Here is a 15,109-nt window from a genome sequence, read left to right as displayed (position 1 = left end):
TGTGCATCCGGTTTGATGGACGGTACTTTGAAAAGCAAAAGGAAGTTATGGAAGATTCGGAGGAAAGTGGATACGAATATTAACTTTTTGAATGCTGGTAAGCGAAAAATCTTCCTAAAAACCGTAGGGGTAAACTTTCCTCACTAATTTCAAATTGTCATAACTCGGTCAATTTTTATTCGATTGAGCTGATCTTGGTTTTAATCGATAGGTATTGAGTTGATCTTTAAAATGAAACCAAAATCATGTCTGTATCTATCTTACTTTTGAAGTTACAGAACCAGTCCCGGTACTTTTGGGACACCCTACGTATGATATTTTTACTCTACACATATGCCCGAATACGCATCATAAGGGACTTATGTGCTTCCTAAGTTGCCAAGTATTAATTATTGTTAGATGATTGGTCTAAAACATTCAATACAACCAGTAAAAATTAACTGTCTCCTACGAGATTCGAACCCCCGCTCGCACAAAAAGGGACGTCATCAAAACGCCAATATGGTGTCGTTGCCAACTGAGCTATCTCCGATCACGTGGCCCGTCAGAGAAAAAAGAACAGTTAAGTGATCTCGGACGCTGAGCGGGGCTTCACAAAAGAAGACCTTGAGGTTTCGGCGGTGCGGTGATATGAGACAACGAATGAAGCGCATTTCTCTGTGAGACATTGTTTGCCTATGCTTTCATGTGTCACAAGGTTCATCTCAGCATGCATTTGCTATCGCGGCAGTAAACTGAGGCAATATTTCTGTATTCATGGATTAAATCCATCAATCGAGTTCTGATTTTGGCTCATATATCCGTAACGGGTCCTCCAGAGCAATTTTCCACCTTGTACGATGGTTATTACTTCTTTATATCTATGTTTAAAATTTGAGGTGGGATAATGGCGGCTTCTCAAGAGCAACGAGGTAGGCGATCTTTTGCACCAACGAACAGAAAACTGATGGCGAAAAATAACCAATCGGAACCTCCCAAAAAAAAGAATTTGCCCAAAATCGGAACTTCGTGGTTCTGCGCAGATTTACCAGTCAGACACGACATCTCAAGGTGGAAAAAAACTCGCTGAAAGCGAATTTTAGAAATCAACACAACTTGACGTAGAGACATGATTGGCTAAAAAATACAACGGTTTTTGATACATCGGAAAATCAACCAAAAATCGAAGACTGGGCGAAACGCTCAAGGTCGCAGAGGCATAGGGAATCCCATAGCGATAGCAACGGAACGATTGTAATATCATGGGGAACTCCGTTCCCATGACAATAGGAGCGCAAATTTTGAAACACTGCGATGCAGGTACGGAGGTACGCAGGGCCGGACTTACCACCGTGCCGCTCACGAGCCGCCTGTATTTTGCCGCCCCCTTCTCATTCGTTTTGAAACATCAATAAATACCATCAAAAGAACGTGCCGGAGGGGAAGGGGTGCATAAGACGCGTTTACTCGCGTTGGACACATTTTTTCGGAAAGTCCCGTCAACACTACTAGCAAAAGTTCACGGAACTTTAGGCAAAAATTAAGTTCTGCAAACCTACCTCTGCGCGGATAAGGCCCCCCCCCCCTTTATAATAAATGAACGGAAAAATTATGAAAGAACAAACATAAATGTGGTTTAAAAATTCAAATAACTTTCGCCGCCGCGCCGTGTTTGGCTCAATGCGTGAAGTATTCTTACAGTCTTGAAGGCGCTTTGCGTTTCATGCTGACAGTAGTGACCGCACTGTGTTTGATGCAATGCGTGAAGTATTCATGCAGTCTTGTAGGCTCTATGAGTTTCATGCTGACCGTAGTGACCGCACTGCGTTAGATGCAATGCGTGAAGCATTCACGCAGTCTTGTAGGCGCTAATATGTGTTACATACCGAGGCCGACCACCGGCCGCGCCGAGGGCTTCCCCTTTTCATCTCGAGTCCTCGTCGTCATTTCTCTGTATGCCGCGCCGTTCCGGGCCAAATTGCGTGTTCGGTTTCTCTCTTAATTCGACCACTTGAAGGTGCTGTCTCTTGTATAACCAGAAGACGGACAAATTGGAAATTACTATACTTTAATTCTCAGGAAATGAGAGATTTTGTCGCCTTTTCTCGTTTGCATTTTTTTTTTCTGAATCCGATTTTTTCTTGATACCTACATTTGAAATAATTGCAAAATTTACCGCCATGGGCTGCGGCCCATGTGGCCACCGCCTAATTCCGGCCCTGAATAAACAAGTTTTGCTGTTTTAGCTTTTGATTTCATCCAAAGCAGATCAGACGAATTTTGAGGGAAACTCGATTTCGAAAATTTGACAGTTACGGCTCTCTTCGCTATCACGGCAGGATAGGGATACCTGTTTGACGCAATGCGTGAAGCATTCATGCAGTCTTGTAGGCGCTAATATGTGTTACATACCGACCACCGGCCGCGCCGAGGGCTTCTCCTTTTCATCTCGAGTCCTCGTTATCATTTCTCTGTAAGCCAGGCCAAATTGCGTGTTCGGTCTCTCTCTTAACTCGACCACTTGAAGGTGCTGTCTCTTGTACCTTCGAAAGACGGCAAAATTAGAAATTACTATACTCTCAGGAAATGAGAGATTTTGTCGCCTTTTCATATTTGTAATTTTTTTTCTAAATTAGATTTTTTTATGCCTACATCTAAAAATATTGGAAAAGCCGCCCCCTAGATTTTCCGCCATGGACCGCGGCCCATGTGGCCATCCCCTGAATCCGGCCCTGCAGGTACGCGGCTCCGCACTTCGGCCAAGAATAAGCAGACCAATGAGCCGGAAAATTCGAGGGTTCGTCTTTTAATAGCAACATTTGAAGAAAAGGAGCCCGGGATAAAACGCTAATGAGGACCTTAACAAGGAATTAAATCGTCGTAATGGATTAGTTCTCCATATGTCGTAAACATTGCCACCCTGACTCGAAGATAATTTCTTACGTCTGTTCATGATTATCGGATGATCTTTGCTTAAAACGATACTAACGACGCGGCGCCAATACTTAATGAAAAAGAGAAAATTGACAATTGCCAGAGTTTGAAGTTTTCCACAAGCTAATGAGTCAGGAATCAAGCGCTATACTGAGTGAAAAATTATTCTGCATAACAGCCATGACGGCACAAATTAGTGACGAGATGGCTCCATGCTGAACAGAAACTAATCACATTAATGTGACAAGCTCATATGCCGTTGCCAAGTACATAAGGGGAGATAAAAAATCCATTTTGCGTTGGGACGGAAGTGCAAGTCTATTGAATACCTTTGATAAAATTCATGTAATTTATTAAACCTTTCTAAATTAAAAGTAATTAATAAGTATTGTGTTTCCTTGACCTTTACTAAAAATATTTTATGTTTTTGTACTCGCAATATATTGTTGTACCTTTTACCTGATGGCTGTACGTTTCCTGACTCATTAATGAAAGATAACACTCATGCAAGGTCTTGTAGATTGTCATATATGGATGCTAAGAAATTTTAAATGAGTTAATTGTGTTTAATGAATTTAGATGTCAGTAAGGCAACATATAATTTCAGTTCTTCTCTCTTAAACACTCATAAAATTTTACCGTATATTTTAGCGGCCATGAAGTATTGTTCAACAGTTAAATAAAAACTTCAGATTCTGTCAATGTATAAACCGGCTCGCTTCATATTTTAGTGAGTACAGCAGCTAGGCTTGTTCTTCTCCAGATATCAACAAAGGTGTGATTTGGATTTGGATCCACAAAATCGGTTCCGTTACACACGGAGCACAAAGGCCCATTAGAAGGTGGAATTCAACTCTCTCACGACTTTTCTCGCTCATCGGCAACAATGCTAGGCCGCGTCTTTTTGTTTGTTACATGGTAAGCCCCCCCACCCCCCCCCCCACCCTACCTCCCCCGAATAGTGATCAAATAAAGCTGAAACAAAAATTGATGGCTTTACAGCTGAAAACACTCGATTTGCTTTATAATTTATCAGCCACTCGAATTCCCCCGCTCTCTGCTGAGCTCATGACGTCATCACGAAACTCGTCATAACTTGACCTGAATGGCCTGGAATTTCAGCCTCTAGAGCAAAGACATAAAGACGGAGCGCTCGTATCTAAAAGCACGGGGAAAAAGTGAAGCTAGGTTCGGCGCTGCGCGCTTGTGTGAGTGTGTAAATGAGCGCGGGAATCCATGGCGGCAAACGGAAATTTGATTTGAACTTGTCCTCTTGATTTTTGCACATTTCTTCTTCGAAACGTATTTTAAATTCCTAAAACGAATATACTAAGAAAGTTCGGTCTGCGTCCTAACATAATACACCTACTTTTGCTCGGTAACAGGCAGTAATCTCAGATAAAGTTAGTTTTTCTTCTGCTCATGGTGGTTCTGCAGGTTCAAACAGGCCGTTACAGTTCTAGATCAACGTTACTCCCAAATGAAATTAATCGGTCGACGACGGACGGAAACTAACCTAGAGTTAAAAAAATATGAGTTTGTACCTGAATTTGGGCAAAAATCAACCTAAAATACTTTGTTTCCGCAATTTTATTTAGTTCCCGCCCTACATTTGAATTTCAAACTTGTCCCGATTTCGCCGCCAATCCTCTAGCCAATCGTAGAGGTGGTTGAAAAGAAGCTTCATTTTTTGCTTTTAGCCCTCCGTCTTTATGTCTTTGCTCTAGAGAGAGGCGATTACTCGAAGGACATAGAGCTGATGATTTGTTGATAATCGTATTAGGTAGGTAGTAATAATTTCCCTGCGGCTCCTGAGCATCAAAACACTTAAAGATTTCATGAATGAACGCTGAGATGTGGGTAGGTATTGATTTTTCTTTTTTCATGAGAACATCCATGCGTAAAACTTTAACGAGAATCATTCCTCGCAAGACATTCCTAAAGAGGCATCTATTTGCGAATTAAAGTTGAGCGAGCAAACGAAGTTCATTTACTTTTACAGATTTTAAGTTTGCACGCTTAAAAAAAAATATAATGAAGAAAAATAAAAATAGCAATGCCTCCTTTATTGCCGCAGAGCAATTGAGCACTGAAAAAAAATTCTCGGCGTTTTTACCAAGGTCCGTTGGTACCTTTACAATCTCACTTTTTTTACCAATTATTGGTAATTTTACCAAGACAGACTTGTAAGTTTACCTAAAAGCCGGTATTTTTACTGTTTTTTCCAGGTAAGAATACCACTTTTATTGGTAATCAATTCCCGGTAACTTTGCCATTTTATCTCGGTAATTCTACCACAGTCGATAAAAAATATTGGCGTTTTTACCAAGGTCCAGTAAAATTACCGAGAAAGTTCAATAATTTTACCGAGATTTCTCGGTAAAATTACCAATTCCATAAATGGTAATTTTACTAAGAAAAAACTGGGATCAAATAGAACCCTGAGTTCTTGGTAATTTTATCCTTTTCTTAGTAAATACACCGAGATTTTTTTTTCAGTGAGGAGCTTGGAGGACAAGGCGCTTAAAATGCAGATTCTAAAAAGAGTCTCGGGTTTCATTAATTGTGTATTTTTAGCCTTGTTTCCCGTTTTTTCATCCTTGTTTTTCCACTTTATCATTGTCTTGGGCTGCTCTAAAAAATTGGTATCTATGATTCTAAAAAAACGAGATGTTAATGATTTCAAGTGAAACTGGTCTTCGTGCATACTCTGTGAAAAATACGCTCTCAAATTTCAGTTTTTAAGCATGAAAAAGTCAGATTATACTTTCTCTCCGCCGTAATGATCCATATGGTTTCGAAACTTCAAACACGTATTTCTCGAAATAGTAAAAACTGCGTTTATGCGCCTTGTCCTTCGAGCCCCCCAATTAATGTTTAAGACTATTACCAAATGCGTGGATGCCTCTGACGTCAGACTAATGCGACGTCGCACGGTGGATCGAGTCAATGGGGGAGGCCGGACAGAATTTGGAATTTTTAAACGCTTATAACTTCGTTTATACAAAACTTCAAGGTTCTAAAAGTGTCTCCAATGGTTTCCTCGTAAAATTTTCTACTTAAAGCACCCCTTGAAATGTAAAATGTGATGGAATAAACACCAAAATTCGCAGTTTTTGCCAAAAATTTCAAGTCCGACCTCTATAATGGAATCGATCTACTGTGCGTCGGAACAATCTTCCCTCGTCAACAGGTATCCCTATCCTGCCGTGTTAGCGAAGAGAGCCGTAACTGTCAAATCTTCGAAATCGAGTTTCCCTCAAAATTCGTCTGATCTGTTTTGGATGAAATCAAAAGCTAAAACAGCTAAGTTTGTTTTATTCAGGGTCGGATTTAGGCGGTGGCCACATGGGCCGCAGCCCATGGCGGCAAATTTTGCAATTTTTTCGAATGTAGGTATGAAGAAAAAATCGGATTCGGAAAAAAAATACAAACGAGAAAAGGCGACAAAATCTCTCATTTCCTGAGAATTAAAGTATAGTAATTTCCAATTTGTTCGTCGTTGTTGCGATACAAGAGACAGCACCTTTCATTAGTCTAATTGAGAGAGAAACCTAACACGCAATTCGCCCTAGAGCGCAGCGGCGCGGCGCTGAGAGCAACGATGACGAGGACCTGAGATCCAAAAAAACGGCCAAAAATCGGCGATTTTCTCTCGTTTCTCGGCTAATATCGCAAAAACTGCTCATTTTTCGAGTAAGTATGTAAGAACTTGCTTTAAAGTGGATAAAATTACGGACATTTTCCACCCGTTCCGAAATTTTTCTGATAAATAATATGCCCACTACAAGGTTGCCAAAATAAATCCCAAAATGTTCAAAATTTCATTATTTTTTAAGGTTTTTTGCTTGTAACTTTTTTTCCAGCAATTTTAGAAGGTAAGTGTATTGCCGAAATGAAATTAGATTCAATATACTACAATTTCGTGTATCAGACTCGTCCATGGGGCGTAACGAGACGGCTTCGCGGCGTTGCCAAAGTTCGGTCTCCAAGGGCATTATCCGCGGCGGTGCATTTCACGCAACCGCTCCACTCAATTTTACCTGAAAAATTTTGCGAAAAACTTTCTGGAATATGTTTTCTATGTATTTTCTATCCAGTAAAACGCTATTTTGCAGTTTCAGTCATCAACTACTGAAATTGCAAAATAGCGTTTTTCGAGATAAAAATGCAGTGAAAATGGTTTTGCGCCGTTATCTGATTGGGGAGGGGGTGGAATGGGGGTTGGGGGAAGGGATGCCAAAAGGAGTGAAATCTCTAATTTTATTAATTATAGAGGAGATTTAATGCATTAAAGCAAAATGAAACTTTATGGAGACCATAAAACGTTCCTCATGATGTAGAACTATGATACAGCTTTGCAGCCGATTTCGGCCGTGCGAGTCTCCGATTTCAAGCGCTCCTAACTTCCGCTGAAATAATCACTAGTCCAAAAACTAAGAGTGATTCTAGTAGCATTTTTGTCTACTTTAATTTTTGTGCTACCAATTTTGCCGAAAACCCGCTAGGAAAAAAGATATTTGAGAGAACCGCAAAAAATTTCGATTTTTTTCAAACTTCCCGCTATTTACAGCGCGCTCTAGCAGATTGCATACGCATGTTATCATAACTTTGATAGATGATTCTAAACCATAATTTTATGTACTTTCATTCTGCAAATAACTCTTTTTGCCGCCCGACGCACAAGGAACGAGTTATTAACAATTTTTAGTCAAAAAATGAGATTTGGCAACGTTTTCTCAAGATGGCCGCTTTAGCGGCAAAAATCGAAGGCAGAAAACTTCAAATTCGGTTTCAGCGCTTAGAAATACATAAGAAACATATTCCAGAAAGTTTTTCGCAAAATTTTTCAGGTAAAATTGAGTGGAGCGGTTGCGTGAAATGCACCGCCGCGGATACCGAACTTTGGCAACGCCGCGAAGCCGTCTCGTTACGCCCTATGGACAAGTCTGATACACGAAATTGTAGCATTTTAAATCTAATTTCATTTCGGCAATACACTTACCTTCTAAAATTCCTGGAAAAAAAGTTACAAGCAAAAAACCTTTAAAAAAATGAAATTTTGAACATTTTGGGATTTTTTTTGGCAACCTTGTAGTGGGCATATTATTTATCAGAAAAATTTCGGAACGGGTGGAAAATGTCCGTAATTTTATCTACTTTAAGGCAAGTTCTTACACACTTACTCGAAAAATGAGCGGTTTTTGCGATATTAGCCGAAAAACGAGAGAAAATCGCCGATTTTTGGCCGTTTTTTTCGATTTTGGGGAGGTTCCCATACAGTGCCGATGTCGCAAATTTAGATGCTCATTAAGGACCCTCTATGGATGAGAAATCAGGTGAGGAAAAAAGTTCCGCTCTTAAAATCGCATAGCGGCCATTATTATCCTTAAATGACTGATCGCAAATCTTCGATTTTGGCACTGCCGCGTGCTTCACTTCGGCTTTTCCCGTGGCCTTTTCGGCTGCTTCCGTCAAATCGAGGGAAATGCCTTGTTCCGCTCCTCTACAGCAACCGCGCTCTTACGGGCTGACATTGGACTAATACGCCTGACGGCCAACGCACAGAGGGTTGCGTAACTATGAGGCGATCGAACTGAACGCGCAGCGCAAAATGCGAAAAATTACGGACCTTCCGCGAGATTTACGTACTTTTTAGGTATTTAAGGACCGACCTTAAAAAATGCGTACTTTTCCCGGACTTTACGGACTGGTAGACACCGTGCCATGGCTCTTCGAGTTCTTTTTCAAGCATATTTTCGCGCGTATGACAATTTTTAGAAAAATCGCTCCAAGAATGTTAAACACTGGCAATAAATAATGTAGTCGATGCAAGTAGTCGGAAAATCATGAAAAACATGGAAAATCATGTCGTGATCTCTAGCAACGTGTCTCGGATGACAAGTCACAGGGTGGAATTTCTGAGTTATTTTCCTATGCATATTTCCACACAGATGCGGAAATCGTACGGCGATTTAGTAAAAACGCAAAATACGTTGCATCGTGTGTATCACCATAATTTTGCGGCAAATACGCGTCTGTTCAGCGGTTTATGAAAAGAAGCGAGAAGTTACGCGCTTTTCACTTGAATATAGCGGCATTCACGAACGTCAGTAAATTGAGACAAAAGAAAAACTGTGGTTTTCCTTCATTTCCGCGCGATAAAGCAATCCTACACTAAAAAAAAAATATTGCTGAATTTGCCTTGCACGCGGGTATTTCATGGCATGGTGTAGCTAAAAAACGAACGTGCAAACCATGCAGGTAAAATCGCTACACAAATTTCAGCTAACTTACACACACGCGTGTGGGTGATTTTGCTCTCTGAAAAGCTACGTCTGTTACCTTTTTAGTTATTCTTCCGTAAATTTCGCTCTTTTTCCGTAAATTCCGCTATTCCAGCCTAACTATTGAGCTATTTTTATACTGTTCGCAAAGTACCAATACCAAAAAATGCAGTTACACTTCCAAGCCACTCGATGCAAGATTAACTGCATGAAGGCGCGCAGATGTAGCAAATCGGTGTAGCAATTCGTGCTAGTCGTTCACTTGATTCAATACCGTGCACGGATAAGAAAGCTTTACGAAGTGAAGCAAATTTTGCTCCACCCTAAATCGGTGAATTAGCAATCCTTTTCAGTGTACTCCGGATTTTGAATATTGGCGCTTGGTGTCTGTTTTGACCAGTGTTGTTCATAAAAAATTTCAACTCAAGTTATCCTTAACAGTTGAAAAGTTGCTCGATTTTTTAAAACGGTGAGAGGTTACGCGTTTTTCATCTCGACATCGCGAAAAATAAGACATTTTTCCAGCAATTTTGGATTACGTGAAAAATTACGCGTCCCTCCTCTAGGTAGCGGCAAATACGCGATTTAACCAACGGTAGTTTAATAGGAGCGAAGAGCTACGCGTTTTTCATCTGAATATCGCGCAAAATACATACTTGTTCCAGCCGTTTTGTAAAATCATAAAAGCAATTCTCATCTTAACATCGCGGCAAATACGCAGTTTTGCCTAGCGGTTTGATAAAAACACAAAAGAGTACGTGTTCATAATCTGAGCATCACGGCATTCATAAGCGTCAGTAATCTGAGACAGGCAAAAGCCAAGATCTGCCTTCATTTTCGCGTGATACCACATACCTACTCCAGAGTTCAAATAGTTGCAAGCGCAGTTCCCACATATAACTGCAGGACCACAATTTTTCTTTTAAATGAACAGACAGCTGTGAGGGATTTACTCATCATTTCGAAAATGCAAGCATAAATATTATGGCTGTACATACCGATTAGCAGCTGGCGACATGCACTCCTGAAACAGAAAAAATAACATTCAAGGATAAAATAGGGCAGAAAAAGATCAGATCAATGACAAAATGAGGTTGGGGTTGCAGCAAAATAACGAGTTAAAAACCGTAGCCTTGAAATCTCTTCCCTTCAGATCCGTTCAATCTTTTTTAAATCAAGGGCGAGTCTTCAGAGAGTGTCCCTCTTTATCAGTCAGCAAGATAGCTATTTCGTGTCTCGTCAATTAATTTCGATACTGGCTTCGGTTCAAACAGTAAGTTTTCCTGTGTTACACCACCTAACGTTGATCGGAAAATTTGGAATTTTTCAGCAGAAAGAAAGCTCACCTAGATATGTTGTTGTTACTGACATTTTTGCGATTTTTCCAAAGATTTTCTTGAGAAAATGAGAAATTGAGGAGCTTTCCGGAAAAAGGGCACATAGCAAAAAATAGCGTTTGAGCAAAATGCATTTTAAGTTTCCATCATAATTTCTGGCCACTGATGGTACCTTTTATCGCAGCTTGGACTCCCGATTTCGAACGAGAGTCACTGTCAGTGGCCATAGAGTAATGATCAAAATTTTAAATGCATTTCTCTCAAACGCAATTTTTTGCTATGTGCCCTTTTTCCGGAATGCTCCTCAATTACACATTAATATTCGATATTATTTGGCGGCAACCACGCGATTTTCCAGCAGTTCCGTAAGAACATTGAAAATTACGCTAGTTCTCCTACTTTTCGTGGCATACACGCGAATCCTCAGCGGTTGATGAAAAATACACAAATCGCACAATTTTCACCCAGTAGTGCTTGAAACTCGGCATGAAGTCTTAGCAGTCATCTGGCCTGCAACTTTTTTTCTTAGGGGCCAAAATGAGAAATTGTCCTTTCGAAATGCATCGAGTCAGAAATACCCTATTGAATAGTAATGTTAGGACAAGACCCGATATGTCACGATACTTGACGCGGACGGAGGGGAAGTATTGATAACACGACAGACAACACCTTGCAGAATGCGCCGAAAAATCCCCAAAACGGAGTTTAACGACGATTTTCTTAGCGGTTAAATTTTTTAGCGGCCAAAGGCGATTTCTTACCGGCAAATCGCTGTTTGGCCGGCGTGTGTTTCAAACACAGTTTTCACCTCGATATTGCGGAAGATACACGATTTTTAGATACGCGAGCTTAATGTCAGGAATATGAGATACGCAAAAACATGAGATTCTCAAAAAAATGTATTTACGTCAAATTTGTGCTTTTGGAATTTTACCCATAAAGTTCTACACAGATTTCTTAAGCTGTGAGAGTTGTTTTCTATAATTGCGTACATCTTTCGTCCTTATTACCCTTACACTGGAAAAAAAACACATTGGATCTAGAGTCCAGACTCTTAAAAACATCGACAAGAAAAAATACTCTTGATTCAATCAGATTTAAGCTTAAATCAAGAACCAAGCCTCTTAATTTGAGCGAATTTCCTTTTGATTTAAGATTAAGTCTGACTGAATCAAGAGTATTTTTTCTTGTCAATGTTTACAAGAGTCTGGACTCTAGATCCAATGCGTTTTTATTTTTAGTGTATATACACTCCAGCGTCTGAATAGTTACTCAATTCATTTCCGCCTTTTAAAAAGTGAGGAGTAACGCAAATTCCATCTCACCATCCCGAAAAGTACGCAATATTCCCAGCGGACTCGTTAAATCCTGGACAATTACGCGCTTTTCATCTCGGTATAGTGGGAAATGCACGACTTTTCCAGAATTTGTTTAGAGGGAAAAGAGAAATTACGCGTTAATCACCGCATTATTGCGGCAACTACGCACTATCAATATTACGGAAAATAAAATCAATTCACGATAATTTCTTGATAACTTAGAATTTGAATTTTGCTCTCTCCGATATTTGATTAAGTATTTGTTAATTTTGCCTTTGTAGCGCTGACCTAATATTGAGCTCTATTCTAAAAGTAATATGAATTTTGGAATAAATCTCAGCATTAGGTAAGTACTCAGAGGCGAAATTAAAATATATTTATCTAAACAGATTTCTTGATACTAACGCAACGCTAACTTGCGGAATTCGAATTAAATTTCAGCTATAGGCTGTGAAATTCGATTGAGAAAAGTGAATATTGATCGAATCAAAAAACAACAAATTGAAAATATAATTTTAAGTACGTACCAGGAGAGGATTATCCAATTGCCCGACGCCACGCTGAAAGCACTCACAACACTGTCACGAAGCCTGAACTAAAAAACTTGGCCATGATTAGATTTGAGATATTAAAGATAAATAGTATGGGAATGTGTACAAGTTTACTGTGAGGTGCACAAAATGTGCGAATTTACTGTTCTGATTTAAATTCTGCCCATGTTAGGTGTGTACAATTTATGTAGTTACACAAAGCAAAAAAATAAAATAAAATAAAAGAGAAAATGATCGATGATTTTGTATAAACGACCAATTCACTCAAAGAATACACGCAAGACACTTCATAGAGACTTCTTTCAAATCCTTGCTTATGTCGGTGGGCACAAATGCAGCGATAGTAATATTGATTACTTCCCGAAAAATGTTTCGTGAGACTACTATTCGTCACGTGGTTCAACAGTCTTAACGTAGATACATTGTTTTCAACTTAATGCTACATATTTCTAGACGCTTGACGTCAAAAAATTTAAATGAATGTTTCCATTGTCAAATTTGAGCGCTGTCGTTTTAACTAATTCATCTACATTTGGATAAAATATTTTGGAATACGTATAATTTTGTCACTGGTCCGATTTTTATTTGAATAATGAGACATTTTTTCAATTTCTCTCGCCAGTAAAATAATATTTCAAAAATGTTTTCGGCTCAATTATTTATAGATCTAAATGCTAGGATTTCCATGAGGAGTAGCGGAACAATTCAATCACTAAATGCTAAGCAAAGCTTTTAACTTCTAATTTTATTCTTCTCCAATGTCTCTCATCACAAAAAAAAAAAAAAAAAAAAAAAAAAAAAAAAAAACAACAACAAAAGGTACTCTCAACTCAACTCATAGATCTCCGAAGTTATATTGTCTCAGCTCAAGGTGTAAGTGTGTCGTTTCAACTAATTCATCTACGTTCGGATAAAAGTGGGTCTAGATTTAGAAACGCATTAACAATTTTTCTTCTCCAATTTCTCTCATCACAAAAAAAGCAAAAGGTACTCTCGGCTTGACTCATAGATCTCCGCAGTACTCATGTCTCAACTCAAAAAAGTACTAGAATTGTAAGTGCTGTCGGCTCAACTTATTTATTTACATGCCGATAATATCGGGTAAAGACCATGAATAGCGTGAAATTTCATCACTGAACGGAACTAATTTCATTTGAAAAACTTGGACTATTCTCTAATTTCTATCACCATTAGTGAAGTAAATATGAACATATTTTCCACTCAATTTATAGATTTGAATGCTCGTGTGTTTCTATTAAGAGTCGCAAGCAATTCAATCACTATATGCACAGCATGGAGGAAATGTATTGGACGAAAATAATCGGACGAAAATTCTTGAAACCCATGGCATAGCTCCTCTTTCGGATTAAAATAAACTCCTCCACTTGTTCTCATCACAGAAAAACTAAAGATACTCTCTGTTCCACTCATAAAACTAAGTTCTCTTGACTCAACTCAAAAGTCTACTGATTGTAAGTGCTATCAGCTCAACTCATTCATCTGCATACTGATAAAATCGGGTTTTGATAACGTATAGCGTATTCTTTAGTCATTGAACGTTAAAATTCCCATTTTTTGAGGAACATCTGACCTTCTCAAATTGTTCTTACAAGCAAAATAAAATTTAAAGAATTATTTCAGACTCAACTCATAAACCTGAATGCTAGTATCTTTCGATAAGGAGTAGCGAGAAATTTACTCACTGTGCGTATGTTCGTCTCCGATTCCTCTCGTCAAAGAAAAATTAAAAAACGAAAGGTCCTCACTATTGGCTTAATTCTTGGATCATCAACTAATAATTGATTTCGTCTCATTACCAAGTGCAGTCGTCTCAACTCATAAAACTACATGCTCATGATCGGGTTTAGAATGTAAACAGAGTAAAGGCCCGTTGCTGAACAGTCCAGTTTTTACTTCAGAAGCCTTGTGAATTCTTTTCCCATTTTGCTCATTTGCAAAATGAAAATTAGGAACTACAATCGACTTGACTAATTAATCTGAATTTTAAAGTGTTTTAATTATGAATATTACACACTTTTGTCACTAGTTGCTGCAGTTTCTGTCGAATGAGTTTACATTCTCCTCTCGTGTCTCTTGAATAAAACAAAAAATTAATAAATGATAACATACGAAAAAACGCATTATGTTTACTTCCGTCTTCACTCACATTAAAAATTGTTTTCGAAAAACATAATTCGAAGTAGTTGTCAGACCTAACGGAATATCCTGGTAGGCTCCAGATTGAAAATTAACAATTCCAGGCAAATTATCCTCCGTGAGAAGTAAGCATGAGGATTCAACCTGTACCAAACTTGGAGACGCCCAAACGTTAGAAACGTTAGATGTTCCCTCCGAATATTTGGTCTATTCGACAAATTGGCGGAGGGACCACTACTATTCACTCGAGGTTTCCGAAGTGAAAGAGGTGCTTGAAATGAAAAAAAAAATTGATTGTAGGTGAGGGGGGAAAACTAGGGAATAAAAAGAACACAAATGGGCACGACAAGATAGAGACGAAGAAGTTAATTTAAGGTTGCCTCTACTTAAGACAAAGACGAATTTGAAATAAATAGAAAATATAAGAAACAAGAGGAGGAAAGGAACGATATTATTAACACCCAAAAATTGTACGCAAAAATGTACTTAAATCGCAAATCCCCCACACGTGCAAGAACTCTATTGTTGCTCTCCACCATTCAACA

General features: G+C 39.0%; 1 long non-coding RNA gene across 1 annotated transcript in view; it reads right to left on the bottom strand.

Annotated features, from left to right (window-relative positions):
- The window catches only part of LOC140224273 (uncharacterized), a 123,245-nt gene extending 108,512 nt beyond the window's left edge, over positions 1–14,733 (bottom strand). Inside the window, exons 1-2 of the long non-coding RNA XR_011899573.1 lie at positions 12,384–14,733; positions 10,199–10,224 (exon numbers count right to left, since the gene is read on the bottom strand). This is a non-coding gene — a long non-coding RNA (uncharacterized lncRNA). The remainder of the gene's footprint in view (positions 1–10,198; positions 10,225–12,383) is intronic.
- Positions 14,734–15,109: the final 376 nt, after the last annotated feature.

Source organism: Bemisia tabaci, chromosome 3, assembly GCF_918797505.1.
Source record: "Bemisia tabaci chromosome 3, PGI_BMITA_v3".
In the NCBI taxonomy this organism is placed as follows: Eukaryota; Metazoa; Arthropoda; class Insecta; order Hemiptera; family Aleyrodidae; genus Bemisia; species Bemisia tabaci.
This window is presented reverse-complemented; position numbering and strand designations above follow the sequence as displayed.